This window comes from Acanthopagrus latus, chromosome 17, assembly GCF_904848185.1.
Source record: "Acanthopagrus latus isolate v.2019 chromosome 17, fAcaLat1.1, whole genome shotgun sequence".
Taxonomy (NCBI): Eukaryota; Metazoa; Chordata; class Actinopteri; order Spariformes; family Sparidae; genus Acanthopagrus; species Acanthopagrus latus.
In genome coordinates this window covers 30,470,906-30,490,905 of record NC_051055.1, presented here as the reverse complement: position 1 = coordinate 30,490,905, position 20,000 = coordinate 30,470,906, and the positions used below count along the sequence as shown (strand labels likewise).

General features: G+C 47.8%; 1 protein-coding gene across 2 annotated transcripts in view; it reads left to right on the top strand.

Annotated features, from left to right (window-relative positions):
- The window catches only part of si:dkey-22o22.2 (neural-cadherin), a 101,046-nt gene that overhangs the window by 18,149 nt on the left and 62,897 nt on the right, over positions 1-20,000 (top strand). The window lies entirely within an intron of this gene.

Sequence of the window (20,000 nt, the reverse complement as noted above, 5' to 3'; positions counted from 1 at the left end):
TCTTCTTCTTCTTCTTCTTCTTCTTCTTCTTCTTCTTCTTCTTCTTCTTCTTCTTCTTCTTCTTCTTCTTCTTCTTCTTCTTCTTCTTCTTCTTCTTCTTCTCCTCCTTCTCCTTCTCCTCCTTCTCCTTCTTCTCCTCCTTCTTCTCCTTCTCCCAACAACAAACACAGTCTGCTTCAGATTCCACCACCCACTGCTGTACACACACACACACACACACACTCACACACACACACACAGAGTCTGGAGGTCGCAGTAGTCGAGGTCAGAGGTCACGATTCAAAGGAGTGTGAGGCGGCTTTGATCAAACACACGTGAGCTGATCTGAGACTCTTTTCTTTTCTTCCCCTCTGCAGTTTTTCTCTCCGTCCGTCTGTTTTCATCAATATTTTCAAATCGTTTCGTAAAAACAGGAAGTGCAAACACTCACAATCAGTCGTGGAGGGAAACCTGCGACTGAAACTGTGACTCTGACACCAGTCGTCATCATTTCTTCTTCTTCTCTTTTTTTTCTTTTCTGCGTCTGCGGTCGTCTTCCTTCTTCTTCTTCTCTGCCCCCATTCTCCCTCCCTCCCTCCTGCTGGATGCTTCGGGTGAATCCTCAGATGTGTGAGGGCCAAAAGCAGGGCTGTGTGAGGCTACTGTGTGTGTGTGTGTGTGTGTGTGTGTGTGTGTGTGTGTGTGTGTGTGCCAGCTGGCGGTGTGTTCAGAGCTGGTGGAATGTACCGCGGGGCTCCACAGCCTGCGACTGGGAGAGATAAGGCACCGGACACACACACACACACACACACACACACACACACACACACACACACACACACACACACACACACACACACACACACACTCTCACACATCAGCTCGGATCAGTCAGCCGTTCAGTAAACAGGCTGGAAGAGAAGCGACTGTTTGCTGCTCTGATCGTTCTGCACATGAAATAATTATCATGCAGACAATTAAAACACGAGCGTGCACACAGTCAGCGAGTCGTTCTGACGGATTCATTCAGATTATTAGATTAGATCCAAGAGCTGAGAAAACATCCAGGATCTGTACTGATGAACAACAGTATGTTTCATTATTTATACTAACGACACTTATGATCATATCTCGTTACAGTGCACAGTGCTTTATGTCACTAATAGCAACATTTTACAGGAAATGTGTAGTAATAATAGTAACTATAGTTACAGTAAGTTACTTTTATATTAATCATAGAACTTCGAGTTTCGTATCCAAACCCTGCTGCTGTTCAGACACAAATCCAGACGCAAATAAACAGATATAGCTATTAGAAACAGGGATGATGTCTTTTTATAGATGAGAGAGAAAGAAGAAACTAACAAGAAGGTCCAAATAATGCAGAATGAGTCAGAGACACACAGAGTTTATAAAGTGTCTCCAACTCAACAACTCACTAAACTGACACATTTGTTAAGGGAGTCTGGGGACTTTCTCCACGGGGACAAAGAAGTCGCCTATATTGTTCCTGTTTAGTGTCTTTGTAACATGTGACATGTTCAGATCAATAACATGTTTCTTCTTTCATAAATGGAGTGTAAATGGTGAAATCAGTGTAAACAGTGTGTTCAAACAGCTGATCAATGTTGGCAGGTAAGACTTTAGCACTTTAGACACAGAAGCAGACAGGCTGGTACAGACATGCTGCCACAAACTGACACTTTTTACAAGGAGACAAACAACTTCAGCTGAAACATTTAATGCTGAATTTACAACAAGGACACAATGAGTCAGAATCTGTCGTAGATTGAGTTTAACAAAGTTTAAGCTTTTAATATTTTTATTTGGCCTTTTCTGGCTTTATGTGACAGGAAACGGGGTAGGAGAGAGAGAGAGACACGCAGCAGAGGGACCCGGGTCGGGAGTCGAACCCGGGTCCGCTGCAGAGCCTCGGCACACGGGTCGCACGTGCTACCAGCCGAGCTAATCGGCGCCCCATGAAACAGCTCTTAAAATCAGCTGATCTGTAAAGGGAGTTTGGGGAAATTGTGAATGATCTTTGGCTTCATGTGTTACATTTAAAGCTGAATTTACAACAAGGACACAACGTTTTAGAATTTGTCATAAATTGAGTTTAACAAAGTTTACAAAGCTTCTCCTCATGAAACAACTCTTCTTCTTCTTCTTCTTCTTCTTCTTCTTCTTCTTCTTCTTCTTCTTCTTCTTCTTCTTCTTCTTCTTCTTCTTCTTCTTCAGTGCAGTCGAGAACACAAGAAACACTCAGCAGCTTTTTATAAATCCTTTGTATTTTCAGGAAATACTCCCTGACCTTTCCTCTGCTCCCCTGAGGACAAAATGTCGTCCTGTTGTTCTTTTTTTTTTTTTTTTTTTTTACTACACTAGGAAAATCTTCTAATCTAATTAACAAACAGCCGTGAAATCCATTGAGTTCTTCTGTGAAGATAAAGCCTCTCGAGTCGAACGCCCTCGTGACCTTCTCCACCTCTCGGCCCCGAGGTCACAAATTCCACTTGCACACGAGAGAAGTTGAAATCTAAACGGGCAGTTTGGCGAGAAGCCGGCGAGCTTCTCCCAGAAATGTACATCTCTGCGACGCGTAGTTACACCGACCGAGATCCACAAGAGGCCAAGTGAACGTGTGATCACAGAAACCCCCAACGTGTCGACGCCGCGTCCTCGCCGACCTCGCCGGTTAGCAAAACACACTCTCTAATGTGTGTGTGTGTGTGTGTGTGTGTGTGTGTGTGTGTGTGTCACAGCGACACTCTTAACACCCAATTTGTCTCCATAAAGCTCAAAGATCAGAGGAAACGCAGCGGAGGACTTAACGAGAAAACATCAAATAAATAAATGCAGATTCGGCACTAATCAGGAGGACAGGAAGCGTCGCCGTGGCTACAAGGACAACTTCCTGCTTCGCTAATTGGAAAAGGAGTCATCAAGAGACGCTGCTGCTGCTGTTCCTCCACCTTCATCTGTGTTCTTCCTTCCTCTTTCTTCCTCCATCAATCTTTCCCATTTCTCCACCTCCCTCCATCCCTCAGTTTCTCCTCCATCTTTCTTTGTCCCTCAGTTTCTTTCTTCCATCTAAAGTCTGGCGTTCACCTTTTTCTCCTCCCGTCTCTCATTTCAGTCTCATCTGTATTTCCATTCCTCCGCTCCATCCATCCGTCCCTTCCTCCCTCCTCTCTCCTCCACACTAACAGGATTAGCGCTGCGTCTTAACGAAGCGGAGGAAATAATTAGTCCTGTAGCTGATAACATTTCCACGGCTCATTAGAGGCCACAAGTCCTGCTTCTCTCCTCCTGCTCCCACTTTCTTCTCCTCCCTCCGTCTTCCCTCCGTCATCCGTCCAGAAAAAAAAACAACTAAAACTCTCGTCTCGGCTGGTGATTCGTTACGTTAAATGTTATATTACTATTTTACTTTTACATCGGAGGGTTCACGCTGCGTCGCTGGCAGCAGACGAGTCGTTTCCAGCGTGTGCTGCTGCATCAGAAGAGAAACCCGTTCTCCATCTGCAGCTCTGTAGCTCGTCCTCCTGGTGACCAGCGTCCAGAAGCGTCTCGTCTGTGTGACCACAACATGTTGATGGCCGACGCCCCTCTGTTTGTTTTTTACTTGACATCAGAGCGAAGAGGATGTGGGTGATGATCCACAGGAGACAGAAATATAGTGATCATTATTATTATTATTATTGTGAAAGAAGTGTTTGGACCTTTTCTCTTGGCGTCCGCTTGCTGTCGTTGACGCTCTGAAGAAGACTCGAGGACACGGAGCTCTCGCTCTACCTGCTACTGTGTAAAGTAACTCAATGACAGTAATATATTACTGAGGAATCTGTTACTGGCCAACCGTGACGTTCACACATGAAGAGTTTCTGTCTCGTGTTCTTGAGTTGGATCGCGGGATCAAGAAGACGAAGGATGAAATGTGCAGTGAAGGACTTCTGACTTCAGACTGAGCAGAGCCACAACAACCTGACACACTCCGGTTTGGTCTGGCAGGAGGAGGTTTTGTGACTCCTCAAAAACTCTGAATGTCTAAAAGAAGCAGAAAGCAGAAAAGCAGAGCAGGGACTCATCGACAGGATCAAAATCTGAGAAGATAATCTATATAATCAAATTAAAGTAAGACGTTTCATCAGCCTCCAGCTCCTGGACAGACGGCTGATGGATGGAGACGCTCGTGTGAACGCGGTGCCGTTGAACAAAGACGTCAGACGGACGGCGCTGCATCATTTCATGTGCAAATGAAGCTCTAATTACAGAGCGCTCACTGAGAGTGGAAAAAAACAACAGAGTGAGACCTCGCTGGAGTGTCGTTACACTCTCTGACAGAAACGTGCTGCAGACTGAGAGCACACACACCTGACGTACCTGTGTGTGTGTCCTGGGTTTGTTGGTTTGTTTGTTGACATTTTAATATCTGAGTGTGTGTGTGTTTGTGTGTGCGCGTGTGTGTGTGTTCGTCCTCTCTCACAGGCTCGTGCCCTCCTGTGAACCCTCCCATAATTGCTGTCAATCAAACCCTCCACACACACAAACACAACACAAAGGCTTCGCTCCCGCTCGCCTCCGAGAAAAACACCCGAACACGCCCACGGATCGGGCGGCGGGGCGACACCTCGGCCCTCCGCGAGACAAAAGCCGCGACGCTCTGAGTGGAAGGCGCCTGTCAGAGCGGCTGAATGGACCCATTGTGGCGCTCTTTAGCCCTCGTTGTCGGCTTAATTGGCCCCTTCAGCGACGAGGTGGAGCCCCCGGCTAACCGCCACCGTGTTTGAATCAGCAGAGAGGTGGAGGGGGGTCGTGTTTACTGCACACACACACGATGCGTTTATGTCGAGGTTGGAGGCAAACAGGGTGGATGTGTGTGTGTTGGTTGTGTTCATGAAGGCTGAGACGTGTGTGTGTGTGTGTGTGTGTGTGTGTGTGTGTTACAGCTGCAGGACAGTGAAGAAGTTTAGTTATAACCGTAGATTATTGTTCAATTAATTGTGTTTTCAAAATATCCAACGATTCCAAAGTGAATCTTCACGTCTTTATTTGTCTCAACAACGATCTAAAACTCAAAGATGTTCAGTTTACGATCATGTCAAACAGATAAAAGCTTCAGATCTGCTGGATTTACAGTTCAAACCACTAAAAAACACTATTGATTATTGTCTTTGTCATAACTTAATTCATTCAGTTTGTCGTGTGTAAAACAAACGAGCGCCGTCACACAGACGAGTGCCTGCATTCATAACGCAGATGAAACCGATCATCCTCTTCATTAAACCGTTAATCTAATAGTGTGATAAAGCAGATGAGCCTCGTACCTTCACGTCCCACCAGATGCCGGTTCTGGTAATCCAGGCAGCCCGGCGAGGAGCTCGGCGGGGCCCCAGGAGAGAAGCACGAGGTCCCGGCCGCCTCAGAACAGATGGACCCGAGCAGAGTCCGCTGTGGCTGAGAGCGACAGGCTGCTGGTGTTAAATCTGTTGTTAGTTCACTGCAGAAGATAAACAGGAATAAAGTGGATTATATGTGCAGATTAGATCTGATTCAACTGTTGTTACCGTGAGCAGCAGCTGGGACTCAGATTATCTCATGGATCTGTGTGAATATGACTGGAAACAGACTCAGTTAAAGAGTTAGTTTGATGTCGGACCCAGTTAAACCCACTAACATCGGAGCTTTGTGTGCAGTGTGACTGTGTAGACTTCACACCCGGGTCCGTTGAGTCTGTGGTTGACCCGAGTTTTTATCACCTCGGCTCGGCTTTGATCCAAACGTACGACCCGGGTGATGGTGCGGTGTCAGCATCAGGTGATGGTGCGTCAGTTTGTGATCCGGTCCATTCAAAGACGTTCTGTAACCGGACACAGACGCTCGACGTTTCCTTCCTGTGAAAGCTGCTCGGCTGGATCACCGGACTGAGCCGGCTAACTTCCTGTTTACCACCCGGCTAACTTGAAGGAGGATAAAATAATGTAGTCGTGCGGCTCGTCTGGACTCTCTAAGTGTCACTGGAACAAATAATTCAAACTGTGGCAGTGAAACGAGTCTCAGGAGTCGTGACGCTCACAATACTCGTAGCATAGTTGTTTTCTCCTCTGTTAAAACTGTTTCCGGCACATTCATGAAGTGAACGTGGCGCTTCAGATCACAGACGGCTGTCTCACCTGTAGCAGGTGAGCAGCAGGTCAACACGCAGGTGAACCCACGTTTACAAAACCTGCGCAGACCTGCTGGAGTTGGTGGGGACGAGCTGTGATAACAGTGATTGTATTCACCCTCAGCTAGAGCTTTATGAATGGATGAGACACACACACACACACACACACACACACACACACACACACACACACACACACATTAAGATTCAGTGAGTGTGTTGGCGCTCTCTCTCTTGTGCCTCCATCTTTGTTTTCAGCCAACAGTGCTGCTCTTTAACCCCGACTGCCATTCAACATCTGAGGAGGGGGCGGGGCCACAGAGGTGACAGAGTGGGAGGGGCCCGGGGCCACGCGGGTGACGGCTCTCAGCAGGCGGTGTGTGTGTGTGTGTGTGTGTGTGTGTGTGTGTGTGTGTGTGTGTGTGTGTGTGTGTGTACTGACATGACAAACACTGTGTTTGTCACGCCCTTAATGTCCTCAATACGCCTCAATGTCTCTCTCGCCATTTTAAACATGAACACACACACACACACACACACACTCACACACACACACACACACACACACACACACACACACACACACACACTCTCACACACACACACACACTCACACACACTTGCGTTTCTCTCTGTTTCCATGAAGATTTCATGTTAAAATATTACTTTGGTAAAAGTATTTTGAGTAAAAGTCTTAAAGTATCTGATATTAAATGTAGTGAAATACAAAAATTCAAACTGAAATTTGTATCTGCAAACAGTTTTTTGTATTTTCTGATCATCAAATTATCTTAAAATTTTTGCAGATAAGATAAATACATTTTAAAATGATTGACTTTGATTCTTGTGCAGGATTCAGTCTGAAAAGTCTCGAGCGTCTCACAGTTCGACCTCGTTTTCACCTTTTTGTTCATTATTTGTTTGAGGGAATTGAACCTTCACCCTCAGGCTCCCCCCCCGTGTCTGATGCCTCTTGGCTTTTGGCCCCGAGGTGGCTGATTGACACATGAGGGGGCGGGGCTTCTGCTGCCCTCTGACCTATAGCAGAGCTCGGTGTGTGTCAGGGCTGGGTGATTGGCAGCTGTCAGAAGCTCAGAGATCTTCTTCTTCTTCTTCTTCTTCTTCTTCTTCTTCTTCTTCTTCTTCTTCTTCTTCTTCTTCTTCTTCTTCTTCTTCTTCTTCTTCTTCTTCTTCTTCTTCTTCTTCTTCTTCTTCTTCTTCTTCTTCTTCTTCTTCTTCTTCTTCTTCTTCTTCTTCTCGCGTTTGTTTCTCTTGTTAACTGTCAGCCGGGTTTCTGTTTTAATGAAGTTAAAATATTAAAAATGTAAATTGTGTGTCTCCGTCAGTTTGGTTCAGACTGAAGCAGCTTTTGTTAAGAATTCAGGCTGGATGGTGGTTTTAGTGTCTGCTCATGTCGGCCGTCTTCAAACTTTTATGTGGAAAAACAAAAAAACGTATGAAAAATGAATCACGTCGTGCACGTTAGCTGCTGAACTCAACTCAACTGTGTTCACACTGTGTTTCTATTGAGATTCAAATATCCGTCCAGGGTTCGTACACGTGCCTCAGAGCCTGGAGGCAGGAAGGAGAAACCCTCCGACAGCGAGGCTTTATTATAATCAACCATCAATTAATGATAGAGAGATTCCAGCTCACAGGAAACCATCCGAGCATCGACAAATCCAAAAGACGAGGAGACACTGGAGAGCCAGAATCACCGATGTTGTACTTTTTACATGTTATTCAACATCATTTCAACTCAGTCAGGCAGACACTTTACCAGGAGAGCTTCTCATCTTCATCATGTTCGGTCGTCCAAACTCTGAACCGTTACCCGACCCGATGAAGGCTGGACGGCCCACACCGTGGTTCTGATGAGCAGCTCTCCTGCCTCCTGCAGGCTGCTGAGGTCGACGCTCTCAGTTCAGATCCACGCTGGTCGTCATGACAACTGTAATTCTGAAAATACAAGAAATTCTTTAGTTGAAGGAGAAGTTCAGTAAAACGTGAACTCGCAGCTCGTCAGTTCACACGTGTCGTTAACTTGTCGTCTCGAGTGAACGCTGGTGATTCTGGACGGACGCCATGTTGTTTCACACACGAAGAAACAAAGAACTTCATGTAGAACGTTCGCAGAATTGGCGAGAAATCCCAAATAAGCAAGAACTTGTCAGAGACAGTGTTTAATACAGTTAATGAAGGAGCTTCTAATTTAGCATCGCACTAAATTGAGAGTTTTTATAAGGGAGTCTGGTGACTTTAGCTCCCTCCTTGTTGCTGCGTCCCTGCCACAGCTGACGATCCATAGAGTAAATACGTTTACCCTCACAGGGATCAATAACGTACGTTTCATCATGAGCGTTCGTCTCCAGAGCTGCTTCTGCCTCCGAGCGAACGTGAGAAGCCTTTTCCTGCAGCGCCGAGGGAAGTTTAACCCAGATACAACGTGTGACTTCCTGTTTTCTGATTCACAGTTTCATCATTTACATGAAAACAAAACAGAAAAAAATAATATTTGCAGCTCATGTTTGTCGCCTCGCTCACTTTCTGTCTCTGATTGAACAAAGCGTCACACGTATGTTCACATTTTAATTGCGTTTCCCTGACAACCCTGTGTTCACTTTGTTCTGATCCCCCTTTGGGTGTTAACACACACACACACACACACACACACACGCACGTTTCCCTGGCAGTTTAATTAAATCCATTAAAAGGCTTGTCGGCGCCGGGCGGCTCGGATCAATCCTCACCTGAATGGCTGCTGACTAATTGTTCCGTTAACGGAGGGTTAACGGACAGATCAAAGGCTCCGGCGGCGTAATTAGCAGAAGGGAGAGAGAAAAACAGAGAGAGCGAATTAATGAGAAACAAAGCATGCTGGGAGTTTTTCTAACTGGAACATTAAATTAAAAGAAAGGCAGATGGAGGGGGAAGACAACATTTCCCATCAGCCTCGTCACTTCCTGTTTCAAACATGTTGGATGTGACTGTTTTTAAAATCCTCTTAAGTTTCAGTTTCCTTCCTTGTGTTAAATGAGCTGAGGAGGAGGAGGAGGAGGAGGAGAGGAGGAGGAGGAGGAGGAGGAGGAGGAGGAGATCAGTGACATTAAACAGGTTAAAAAGACGATGAGGTGCTGCCAAGGAAGGAGACGCAAGAGGAGAGGAAGGAGGAGGAAGTGAAGGCAACGTTAAAGTGGAAACAGGAGGAAAACACGAGTAGTGAGGACAAAGATGAACAAGAGAAGGAGGAGAGATGAGGAAGTACAGGAAGAGGAGGTGAAAGGAGGAGAGAGGGGAGGAAGAAGGGGATAATGTCAACATGTTGACAGAGAGAGAGGAGAGGACAGGAAAGAAGGAAATTAGAAGGAGAAAGAAGGAAGGAGGAGAAGGAGGAGATAAGGGAAACAACGTGGTGCAGCGAGGGGAAGATGACAGAGGAGGAAGAGGAGAACTGTTGATGAAGAAATGAAGAGGGGTGATGAAGAGAGGAGGAGGAGGAAGAGGAGGAGGAGGAGGAGGAGTGAAACAAACTCAACATGGTGAAAGGATGAAGAAAGAAAGTAACATCAAGATCCAGAATATAATGAAGCAGAACAAAGACGAGAAACACACACTCTCTCCCATGGGTGTGTGTGTGTGTGTGTGTGTGTGTGTGTGTGTGTGTGTGTGTGTGTGTGTTTTATACATCACAGCCTGCAGGGTTGCTGCAACTTTTAGCCCCGATGTCCATCCGGCCTCGATTACAGCAGAGCCCGGCAGGCTTGCATCACACACACACACACACACACACACACACACACACACACACACACACACACACACACACACACAGGAAGAGGCTGCAGGCTGTGTGTGTGTGTGTGTGTGTGTGTGTGTGTGTGTGTGGTTTGCCTGCCGGCGCTCCTCTCTGCTCTGATCGGACGAGGTTTTACAACATTTAGCGTTTCACCTCCTCCTCTCACATCCTTCCCTCCCACTCCTCCTTTTCTCCTCCTCCCCCTTGTCCTCCTGCTCCTTTTCCTCCTCCTCTTCCTCCTTTTTTCAGTCCTGAACCTCCTTCATCTTTTCTCTCCTCTCCTCGTCCACTGAAGTTTACTTTCTCCTCTTTAATCGTTTAATCTCGTTTGTCTCCTTCTCCTCCTCGTCTTCCTCTTGCATCCTTTCCTTGTCTCCTTGTCATCCCTTCCTGCCTTCTTATTTCTCATCACCACTCCCCTCTCCTCCTCCCTTTCTCTTTCATTCCTCTCTCCTCATCTCTCCCTTTTCTTCCTCGTCTCTCTCTCTTCTCCTCATTCCCTCCTTCTTTCATCTCACCGTCTGTTTTGTCTTTTTCCTCTGGTTTCATCTTGTTGTTTCATCTTCATCTCTTCTGCTACATATTTTCCTTTTTCTCCTTCCTCCCTTCTTTCCTTCCTACCTCTCTCCCTCTCTCCTCCTCTCCTCAGTCAGTCTTACTCTCTCCATCGTTAGTCAGTGATTAACGATGTGAGGCTGATGTCTGATCCTCGGCGTCTCTCTGACAGTCCGACTCTCCTCTGTGGGATTCAGACTCTCTTCAGGACCTTCAGGCTTCATTATGGAGGAGAGCGGCGTCTCTCCTCTGAGCTCGGCTCCATTAGCCGATCCTCCGTCTGTCATCTGAGCGTCTCCGTCTCCTCCTCCGGGCTCTCTCTGTCTCCTCTGTCACATCGTGGTGTTATCTTCATCGCTCTGACTGATCCTCCGCTCCTCTCCTCTCTTTCTGCATTTGTTCTTCCTCCCCGGAGGCGTTCGCTCGCCGTCTCTCCCTCGCTCTCATGCTCTCCCTCCATCTTCTTTTAAATCAGCTGTCTGCCCTCCATCGTTCACTGACCGACTCCGGCCCTCACCGCTGATTCAATCCACTTGACTGTGAAACTTACAGTAGAGGACGTCGCGGTATCGCCTTCATCGACGATGAGGAACCAGGGCGTAATCCTCGAAGACAGACTGTCCTGCACCCCGACATCGCTGCTGTGGCCCGATCCTGCAGATCCGGTCTTTCCTCACAAAAGACGTGACGCAGCTCCTGGTCATCTCCCACCTGGACTGTAACTCCCTGTTGGACTCTCAGCCTCTGAGACTAAACCACTGCAGGGTATCCAGAACGCTCCCGTGTGATCCGCCTCCTCCGTGACCACTGGCTTCCTGTTGCGGCCCGCATCTGATTCCAGATGATGGTGCTGGACTTCCAGGCCGTCAACAGAACTGAACCCGTCTACCTCCAAACCCTGGTCAGACCACACGGCCCAGTTAGAGCACTGCACTCTTCTACATCAGCGGGCCGGCTGGTACCGCCATCGCTGAGAGCAAACAGAGCTGCTCAGAGAAGTGACGACTCTTCTCTGTTCTGGAGCCTCAGAGGTGGAACCGAATCCCGACCAGCGTCAGGACAGCAGAGTCTCTGTGTCTCTGCAAAATAAACAGATTTATCTGTTCAGACTTCACTTCGACCCCGCAGAGCGTGACTCCCTCCCCACAGCATCGGCTTAATACGCTAAATGTAAATATAAATATAAAACTTTATGGCTCCATCAAACTTCAATACCTGTTTTTTAAAGCATGAAATGGCTCCATACAGTTTATCTGACGCCTGACAATCCAACGCTGAGTATAAAGATATTTTCACCTTGATGCAGTCGAGCTCGTTCGCCCTCTTCAGACGGGACGATGGTGTAAATATCGTCTTGAATTTTGTGGTTTTATGTTTGATAGAATGAAACACACTTTTCTTTGAGCTGCTGTCAGCTCTCTGTCGGTCAGAGCTGATAAAACTCTCCTCCTGTAGATATCAAAGATCCTCTCCGCCGTCCTCAGCGAGCCTCCGTCAGCTTCCTGCCGGCCGCTCCGCTTCCTGTTTTTCTTGTTTGAAAACGCAGCAGCAGCTCCTGGTTTCACGTCCGCCTGCAGCCACTGATGATGAAACCAGAGCTGCGTTCAGGTGAACTCTCTCTCTCTCTCTCTCTGTCTCTCTCTGTCTCTCTCTCTCTCTCTCTGTCTCTCTCTCTCTCTCTCTGTCTCTCTCTCTCTCTCTCTCTCTCTCTCTCTCTCTCTCTGTCTCTCTCTCTCTCTCTCTCTCTCTCTCTGTCTCTCTCTGTCTCTCTCTCTCTCTCTCTGTCTCTCGTCCTTGCTGTCCTCGGGCGCCGTCGCTGAGTCACGTCACTCCTCAGCGGTCGAGGAGAGTTCAGACGCAGGTTTCTGAAGTCACCGGATTCACGAGCCGGATCCTCAGAGGAGAGGCTCAACTCAACCTCCAGAATACAGATGACAGACTGAGTTCAGAGCGAAGAGTCTGTCTTCCTTCCTTCCTTCCTTCCTTCTCCTCTTCTTCCTTCTTTCCATCCTTCCTAAAAATCCTTCATCTTCTCTTCAGTTGTCACTACTCATAACTGTAGTTACTTTACAGATTACATGCTGCACCAGAGCCAAAGTAGAACATTTTAAAATTAAACTTATCTGATGTCAGTGAAAAAACACAGATTCTGAAGATCAGGAAAATGATGAAGTTCAGTGTGGATGTTGTCAGAACTCTTGTTGGTGTCTTTCACCTCATATTACAACACTGAACTGGTTAGTAAACTAGAAACACGTTTGCATTAAATGAGGGTCAGTTTTAGTGTTGTGGTGCTCGTGTTGTTGGTCTCTGAGTGTTGAATAAAAACAGTTCTGTTCAGTTCAGCTCCTCAGGGTTTGTTGCTCATAGAAAACAAGTCTTGGACTCTGGTGCTGGTCTTGATGTGACTGATATCCAACAGAACGTGTTATACATGATAAATGTTGTTTCCATTGGATCCTAACCTCAGATGTCCAGTGCTGGAGGTTTGTGGTCGTCCTCCGAACTGTAACTCTGTTCTGAGTTCAGTGAGTGTCAGGAGATGTGAGAGCGAGTGCACCTACACACACACACACACACACACACACACACACACACACACACACAGTGATGTGAGGACGAGTCAGGCGTTAACGTCTCTTTGATGTGAGTCATCTTCACTCTGCTGTTGAGTCCAGCAGGAACACAGAGGAAGATCAAGTGAGACATAATGAGAACGCTGTTTGTCATGTGGAAGAAAAAACCTCACAACTCCAACTTTGGTCATTTCAAAGGTTTTCACTTCAGTTTAAGAGCGAGACGGTTCAGTGTGGCCCGAGAACACTCGGTATAAAGACGCTTTAGTGGAACCTTAAAGGAACAGTCCACCCACAAGTGAAAAGTCTGGTGAAGTTTTGTTTCTGTTTCTGTTTGGGCCGAGCTGAAGGGAGCATCAGGGTTCAGGAGGTCGAGGACCCTCAGAGGCCCCTGAGGACCCCTTCAGGTCCGTGAACCGCACTTTGAGCACCTTGTTAACCCTGAGCTCCTCCTCCTGGCTGACCTCTGCTGAAACGAGGCAGGCAAGTGTCTCAGAGGGAGACGATGGTGGTGATGATGATGATGATGGTGACGATGATGTCACTGCGTGGGTCGCTGCAGCAGCCGTAGTGAGGAGATGATACGTCGCCATGGAGACGAGATGGGAGGCAGATTGAAGATGACAGAGACTGTGATGAGAGTGAAGAGAGAACAGAGTTCCCTTCCTCCTGGGACACGCCGCTCTGTGTGTGTGTGTGTGCGTGTGTGTGCGCGCGCGTGTATGTGTGTGTGTGTGTGTGTGTGTGTGTGTGTGTGTGTGTGTGCGTGTGTGCGCGCTGCAGGCTGCTCGACAGATGCTCTCATTAGTCAAACAGGCCGTCCGCTGTGTGAGCCTCATCAACCAGCTCTCTTCAACACAATTAACCCGACCGGCTCCGTCTGACTGAACACGACCGGGAGACACAAACAAGCCGCTTCATCCACACCGAAGAACACTTGAGCAGCGCAGGAGCGAGATGAGAGGATAGATCTCAGGCGAAAGTTTGTCTGTTGAGTCCAGAGACGAGAGAAGTTAGCATGCTAACAGCTAGCCTCTGTCTCTCAGAGGTGACAGTCTGACAGTCTGGAGCTTCAGTTCACTACTGAGTCTAATAATCAACAACATCAACTCATAAGTGTGAAGAAAGGAAATATTTTGACTTTTATAAACAGAAAAATCCAGCCGTCCACCGTCTGAACTCAAGTTTGTGTCTCTGACTGAACTCAGACCAGTTTAATCTGCTCGTTAACTCGTCGTCAGACTCACTTCAGTCAGACTGGACTCAACCTGAGTCACAGTCACCAGAACAGTTCTGGTTCGTCTCCACAGTCTCCTCTGGTTCGGTCCAAATCAGTCCTCAGTAGAGTGGCTTGACACGCCGACTCCTTCTCTCTGTCCTCTCCTGATGTGTCCTCTCGTCCCAGGAGTCATAGTCCAGGTCAGAGTCGCTGTAAATCGCCTCTGTAGTTTGTCCTTCACCTCCTCCGCTCTCTGAGTTCAGTCCTGGTCTGCTGTCCACTCGTCGTCACTGGGAGGCCGGCTGAGCTTCCTTTGAATTTTGGTTGAATTACACCTTTAATGAGTGTCTTGTGGTCTGTGACTGCTGTGAAACACCTGACGTGACCTCAAAACACTAATAATACGTCTGTTGTATAAAGAATGAGAGTACGAGGTGTTTGTCTGTGTCCCGGTCCAGCGAACAGCTTCATGTTCAGACCAGTTTCACGGAGCAGCTGACAGTAAAAACAAACCATGAAGCAGAGCAGCACTTCTCACAGCGACTGACAGAGTGATTGATGGTGCAAACGGAGCTGCAGTATTTCAGCGGTGTCGACGGAGAGGTCGCACAGATTAAAACACACTTTGGAGTAAAGATGAGAACTTAACCGCGGCGTCACCTCCGGAGGCTCTCAGCTCCGCCCATCTGCCGCTGCGCTGCTGTCGTGCAGACGTCACATCAAGGGCCGATCCTCCCGTTTTCATCTGCAAGATATTTTAACAGCCCTCAGATGAATTACGTCGGCTCCTCCGCCTCACTCTGCGCCCTGTATTTCAACAGATTTCAACACTCTTAAGCTTCCACGACGGCTTTGCGGCGCTACAATTAGGTTAGCAGTGAACCCGCCGTCGCCTACAATGGGTTTATAATGATCTGAGGGCTGCGCAGCGCTCAGGAGGCCACAGCCACCGGAACAAAGTGCTTTGGTCGCGCGGATTTTCAGCAGCCCTCCTCTGTGCGAATTTGCCAAAGTGGCGGCTTTGGAAGATTGGACCAAATTTGGCCGAGCGTGTGTGTGCGCGTGTGTGTGTGTGTGTGTGTGTGTGTGTGTGTGTGTGTGTGTGTGTGTGTGTGTGTTATTGTCTCGGATGAGTGTGTTCCTGGGTGCCTGAAAAGCTGGGTGTTTATCCACACAATGGAGCAAATCTGAGCCTTTGATCACCGGGCCGAGTCGCCAGATCTGCAGGGGAAGAGCAGTGTGTGTGTGTGTGTGTGTGTGTGTGTGTGTGTGTGTGTGTGTGTGTGTGTGTGTGTGTGTGTGTGTGTGTGTGTGTGTGTGTGTGTGTGTCACCAGTGTATTAAAGTTTATCACAGAAAGAAAGTGGTTAAATTCCATTCACTCAATAATGCCTATATATATTGTGTGTGTGTGTGTGTGTGTCTGTGTGTGTGTGTGTGCATGTGCCTGTCTGTGTGTGGGCATGAACACACACAGGCGCACAAACTGTGCACCCCTGTGTGTGTGTGTGTGTGTGTGTGTGTGTTGTTAAGCGCTGTTTTTTCTGGTTGTATGTGTGGAAACAGTGACTGACGGGCTCGTGAGTCATTGGGCGGGAAACCCTGTTGTCTGTGTGTGTCCTGACACAGCAGGTCAACAGAAATGTGTGTGTGTGTGTGTGTGTGTGTGTGTGTGTGTCTGTGTTTTCACCGTGCTGGATGCAGAACATGTGTTTTATGAGGAGCAGATGTTTATGGATCTTCTCTGATAACATCTGGAGAGCAGGAGGAGGGTCCAGCAGTGATGTTGGGGGATCAGTTCTGGTCCGGTTCATCCTGAAGGTGTTGGTTCAGATCAGGCCTGTGCAGACTGTGCTGGTAGCATCACCAGGGTCTCTACACATGAACACCAGCACTGACAACATTGTTTGTGTACACAGAGTCACTAAAAAGAAAGTTTTTGAACAGCTCATGTTAGCAGCAGCTTGTTCCGCTCGCCGCCGTCCTGCCAGTGGAGAAGAGTCGATCTCAGAATGAGACGTAACCTGGAGGACAGTTAAGGTGGAACTTCTGTCTCCCAGCAACAACTATCCACACCAGATCTCACGTGACTTTACCGGCTTTTGATTTTTGTATTGTTTCTTACATGAGGCTCCTTTTTCTTTGCTTTAGGAGCGTTCCACCTTAACTGTCCTCCACACGAGCCTTCTTACTGTTTTAAAAATAGAGATTTTAATGCTGTTGTAAAAGTGTCCGTAGCACTCCCACTGAAAATGAGCTTTGAGAGACCTGAAAACGAAAATATGGTAAATCTTAAAAGTGCCTCTTTTGTTGTAATTATGCTTTTACACGAAGGTTTGACTCAGTTACATTCACAAAAAAAGCCTTGTTTGCATTTTGGCCAGAGTTTCAGTTTAAGGACCGTTCACTACTTTAGACACTGACAATCTGATCTGGACCTGACTGTCGATACCAGGAGCAGATTTTATAGAGAAGGAAACATTTAGCAGAAACACTCGACTGCAGCTGCAGAATCAAATCTTTAACATTTTGCAGCAGCAGCCTCAGAAATGAGGAGAGGAGACGCTGCTGCAGCCACATCAGAGACGGGAAACACAAAGTCTGACAGTGCACAGAGATCTGACCAGTGCACACACACACACACACACACACACACACACACACACACACACACACACACACACATGCAAAAGCCAAAAAGCACACAGTAGATTAAGCAGAGCACACACACACTCACACACAGTCATATTAAAGCTCCCTGCCTTTGTTGATTATTCTCTCTCCAAATGATGGTGAGCGATAACAGATTTACACAAACACACACACACATAGAAACACACACAGACACACACATCAGAGTCGCAGTGAGGAAATCCCATCACAAGTTGAAAGCTCAAACATCACACACACACACAGTCACACACACAGTCACACACACAGTCACACTCCGTCAGAACTGCTGAGGGTTTGTCACAGCAAGAGCCGGGCTGACACACACACGCACACACACACACACACACACAGTTACCCAGATGTTCAGCCCGTGGCCCCTCAGCTGGACTCCTTTCGGCCCCTGGAGGTGACACACACACACACAGAGCTGTCAATCACTCAAAGGCTATTTACAGGCCCCGCCCACCTGGGGACCGTCTCCACCAGCTGAGGACGACTCGCTTTATTTATATTTCTTCCTCATAAACAATCAAATATTTAAAGTTTAAAGCGAATATTGTCAAATAATTAACACACACACACACACACACACACACACACACACACACACACACACACACGGCTCTGACACACACATCACACTCCCACAGTTGTCAGTGTTGGAGCTCCTTCATCAATAATCGACGAGGCGCCGCATTAAACTTTCAACTTGCTTTATTTTTTAATGGCTGACAAAAGTCCTCAGATATTCATAAGTCAGACGACAGCCGCTGTTTCTCACATCACGCTGGATCCCTCGCCTTCGGTCGCCGTGACGACGCTCGGCCGGAGACGCCTCACACGACGAGCGTTCCTCGACAAATCAACCAGAGACGCGTTCAAGGTCTCGGGAACATCCCGCCACCTGGTCCAGCTCCAGAGTCAAACCCCCTCAAGACTCCCCTGAAGACCTCCACAGAACCTGAACCACTGGTCCCCCCGGTCCAAGACCATTCCCAAAGACCTCTCCAGAACCTTCTTGAACCATCACAGAACAAACCAAAACCTGAACGATGGTGCAAACTGTCCAAGACCGTCTCAAAAGTTTCAGCGCTCCTCCAGAACTTTAGCTCCTCTGGTCTGGTTTTGGTCTAGTCTGGTCATTCGAGAACTTGGTCCAGTTTTGAAAGGTCCGGTCTCGTCTGGTCTCGTCCTGCCTTGGTCTCCTTTGTTCTGGACTGCTCCAGTTCCATCTGATTTGGTTTGGTAGGGTCCAGGTCTTTCCCATTTCGTCTGGGTCTAATTCTAGTCCGATCTGTTCTGGTCCGGTTTGGTTTGGCCTGGTCTAGTCTGGTTGTTCAGGATATCATCTGGTCCTGTCTCGTCTTGGTCTAATCTGCTCTGGTCCAGTTCCATCTGATTTGATCTGGTCTGGTCCGGGTCTGTTCCTGTATGGTCTAATCCAGTCTCAGTAATCTAATATTCCTTCCTTCCTTCCTTCCTTCTTTCCTTCCTTTGTCTTCTTTTATTTCCTTCCTTCCCTCCTATCTTCCTTCCTTCCTTCCTTCCTTCCTTCCCTCCTTCCTTCCTTCCTTCCTTCCTTCCTTCCTTCCTTCCTTCCTTCCTTCCTTCCTTTATTTTCCAGATGATTTTTTACAGATTTTCAAACTGAAAACATTTTTTCTTTTCTTCTCATTTCTTTTCTCTCCGTCTGTTTTTTAGCCGTCCTTTCATGTTTCCTGCCTTTCTTGTCGTCTTTTCATCTTCTGGTGTAACTCTTGCAGAACCAATCTGACCGTCACACACACACACACACACACACACACACACACACACACACACACACACTCTCTCTCTCTCTCTCTCTCTGGTTGCAGCAGCTCCACCCGTCTGCTCCTCCGAGCAGATTAAAACTAACACTTGGAGTTATCAGTAAATCCTGTTCGACCCGTCCAGTTGCCCCACTTCCCATGATGCCGTTTTCCATCTGGCCAATCAAAGGGGGGGAGGGGGGCATCAGTCAGGGGGGATCAGCTGACTGACTTTTCCGTCGATGTTTGATTTCAGCCGCCGGTCGTGTTGTTGCTCGTCTCTTCGTGTCTCTCTCCTCCCTTTTTGTCAGTCTCCTCTTCCGTCGTTCCCTTGATCATCTTCACCTCCGACGAGTTTCTTCTCTCTTCTCCTCGCGTGTCATCGATCCTCCACGCAGCCGTGTCGATAGGAATCCGGCCCGCGGATCCACTGTGTGTCTGTATGGATTGAACCCGCGGGCCGTCGGGGGCTCTCAATTCCCCTCCGTGGGAAACAGGGATCCTCGCTCGGCATGCTGGGAACTGAGCAGCGACGGCTGACGCAATGATGTCATCAGTTCGCTTTGTGGACACGGCGGCCATATTTAATTTATGTCCCTCTAAAGTCTCATCTGAGCCCATTTTTTAGATCCCAGAACCTCTTTGTGTGTGTGTGTGTGTGTGTGTGTGTGTGTGCTGGACTGCAGGTTCACACTTCGTCCTCGAAACAAACAAAAACTGAAGATAAATATCAACACGCGGTTCTAATTCTTAAAGTTCTGAACACACAGAGCTGGTCTGGGCGGGTCGGGTCTGTTTTGTCTTGTCTGGTCCCATCTGGTCCAGTCTGGTGCAGTCAGGTCTGGTTTGGTCTCGGGTGTAATCTGTTCTGGACCGGAACCCTTCGGACCCTCCTGGTTTGACCTAGTTTGATGCCGGATGCTTTGGACCTGTTTTGATTAAACCTGGTTTGATCTGTCTGGTCCAACACAAGCTGGACTGATTCCATCGGTTCTGGTCTAGTCTTGGTTTAATTTAGTCAGTTCTGACCCGTTCTCCTCCAGTCTGTTCCATCTTGTCCTTTGAGGTCCCGTCCAGTCCACAATCTGGTCTAGTTGACTGAGCCTGATTTGGTTCCTGTGGTCCAGTCCTGTGTGGATCGTTTTGTCTGGTCTGGTCTGATTTCCTTCATCCTCTTCCGGTCTGTTCTGGGTCATCTGATCTTGTCGGGTCTGGTGTGGTTTGACAGCCGGTTCTGGACCGCTTCT